This window comes from Hordeum vulgare, chromosome 3H (genome assembly GCF_904849725.1).
Source record: "Hordeum vulgare subsp. vulgare chromosome 3H, MorexV3_pseudomolecules_assembly, whole genome shotgun sequence".
Taxonomy (NCBI): Eukaryota; Viridiplantae; Streptophyta; class Magnoliopsida; order Poales; family Poaceae; genus Hordeum; species Hordeum vulgare.
Window position 1 is genome coordinate 32,695,390 of NC_058520.1, and position 2,762 is coordinate 32,698,151.

The following is a 2,762-nucleotide window of genomic DNA, read 5'->3' on the forward strand; positions in this document are numbered from 1 at the left end:
AAGAGTTGAGGGGAAACTAGATGACAGACTAAAATCAAGAGAGAATAGGGAATTGCATTACGTACATACAGAGACGGAAAATATCGGAACACAAAGAAAAAATACACCTACCTAGAATAAAGAAAGGAACGGACTGAAGACTGTAAAACATATACATGTACACTCTGTATACTACTGTAGGCCTATGTATTACTTGTTGTTTCTAAAAAGGAACGGATTGAAGACTGTAAAGGAACATATTTTTTTCTTTCTAAAAAGACATAAATTAATGTGGGAAATAGGGTATGGATCATCTTCAGCAAAGTCACTGGGCAAAAATTGCCTCCAGAATCATCAGTGTCAAAAGAACATTGTATGCGAATATTCGGCTACGCATGAACCAGTCAACAAAAACAGAGTCACATTGCAAATTCAACTACAGTAAAAAGCTTACTTACCTGAACATACTGGAACACAATTACAGGGAGGGTCTCAAGAAAGCATCCAACTTGTCATGCAACACATTTGCATCTCCTAGCCGTTCTTGTTACTCCAATTCCTCCCCTGCAACCCGTGGCCACTGGACACACTCGAACCAGAGGTGTTCGATGTTCCATCCAGCCTATGCACGGCAGTAATTAGTAAGGCGAAAGGTATGACTTAAACCTAATCCTCACGTAGCAAAATAAAATGGTAAAAATATGAACTTCAGGAAACCAACAAAGCAAGCAGGCAAAAATTATTGCAGCTAGCTCATACATCTTCCTTTTTCTAACCACACATAAACCAAACCAATGTATCATGTTGTGGGGGAACGCGCTGGCGGCGGCGGCTGATCCTCATGATAAACTTTGAAGGTATCATGTTTTTCTGACCTGAGAAGCCCTTCGGGATCAAATGGGGCCTCGCACCATGAGGGGGCATCACGAGGGAGTGGCCCATTTTGTGGTGAATCAATGCTGCATTGCTGTCACAAGAGAGAGGAGTTAATACAGACTGAACAAAGGTGACGAATGAGCATTATGCAAGCTCTTGATTTTATTAGAACCTGGGATCGTGCATAAACCGGTCGACCGTAGAGATCCTGGATGCCTAAGATTTTGCGGTCAATCATGCCAACTGCATTGCAGCCTGGCCAGAGTCACCTCGTACACCGCATTTGATCTGATATAAGTTACGATTTTGAAGCTCATCAGTTCTACTGTCATCTATAATACTGCTAGATATATTCTTAGCATGAAAAATAAATGTGAAAGTGGAACTTACAGTGAACATTTTCTTTGTGGAACCAGGACCTGATATCCGATACTCCCAGTTGGGAACGTAGGTACCATACAAGAGGGCCATGTAGGCGATTGTGATGAGCAAGCCTGCGAGTCTAGCAGAACAATACCGAATGGTAATTTCAGAAACACAACTTGCTCATACTAAGTCCTTTAAATATGTCACCTGGATCATTGATTTTTATTTTTATTTTTTATTGGGTTCTTAAAGGTTTGAACTCACAGTTGATATATGTATCTCTTGATCAAATCAAGTCCAGAATCTGCATCATCTTCTCCCTTGAGCCAAATCTGACACAGTGTTGTGATAAGATAAGCTATTGTGATTCTCTGCAACCAAGCACGCACCACAAATCATAAGTCATCCCACATTTAGTTGAGCTGTTGATGCAGAATAATGTATTGCATATGCCGCTTACCTGCAGTATACCCATCAAACGTATTTGTGCAATATAAACCCCAAAAGTAAGGCTACGAACTCCTTGAAAAAAATCCACCTATGCAACACAGCAGAACAAGAAACTAAACATCAAACATTATGTCAAATCGAATGTACCGTCATCCTGTTCAGGAACAATCCTAATTAATACCTTGTAGAACAAAACCAACACAGAATAGCTTCAGTGCAAGAAGTGTTGCCTTTTGAGTCGCATCCAATTTGTCCGGCACTCTCTGCATGCATCACGAGATGACGCAATTAGGTGTAAGCAACAAAAAGTCATGAATGTCACACCAGTGTTAGCTCGACAGAACGAAAGTAAATGTCATGGTCGTGTTGTTGTCAGTGTGTACCTTGTACGCTAGAGCTAGAGCGACCCCAACAATGAAAAGGAAAAAAGGCATGACGAAATCAGCTATGGTTACACCTTCCCAAGGGGAGTGGTTCATTGCGGGAGAAATGATCCAGCGTCGTCCACGATGAACATAAGCTGCAGCAATGAAAACAACGGTTAACTTTTATTTCACCCATTTTGTTAACAGAGATGGAAGAACAACAGATTAGAAGGGCGCAGAATGATTTATGTAAAGTATATAGAGTTGTACTGTGTATTCCATGCAGTAACAAGTTCTGTTCTACCATTTCCTAGGGGACTAGTTAGAAGTTTCCACCGTCTAAGCCAAGCATCTGCAAATATACTGGAGACCTTTCTATATTAAACAACCATCCCACTTGTTACATACCTGATGGCACGAGGGTGAGAGCCGCAGCGAGCACCACCTTCACACGACTTGAACCTGCACATCGGGGCGCTCACGCCACCATGGATGTTTATCTGAACCGGCTGCTCGATCTTGGTCAAGGAGAGGTGAGGAGGCCGCCGGTGGTGGGGATAAGGCGAGGGGGAGAAGGGGTGGGGCACACGTTGTGGGGGGGACGCGCCAGCGGCGGCGACTGAGGCTGTGAGGGATGGCGCCGGTGAGTGGTGGCGGCAGCAGCAGACGAGGGAGAGGGAGATCGAGAGAGGTGAATAGGGGAACGGGGGGCTAGGGATGGGGCGT

At 43.7% G+C, this 2,762-nt stretch overlaps 1 pseudogene; it reads right to left on the reverse strand.

The window, feature by feature from the left end:
• Nucleotides 1–304: 304 nt before the first annotated feature.
• Nucleotides 305–2,506, reverse strand: LOC123441438 (annotated as a pseudogene).
• Nucleotides 2,507–2,762: the final 256 nt, after the last annotated feature.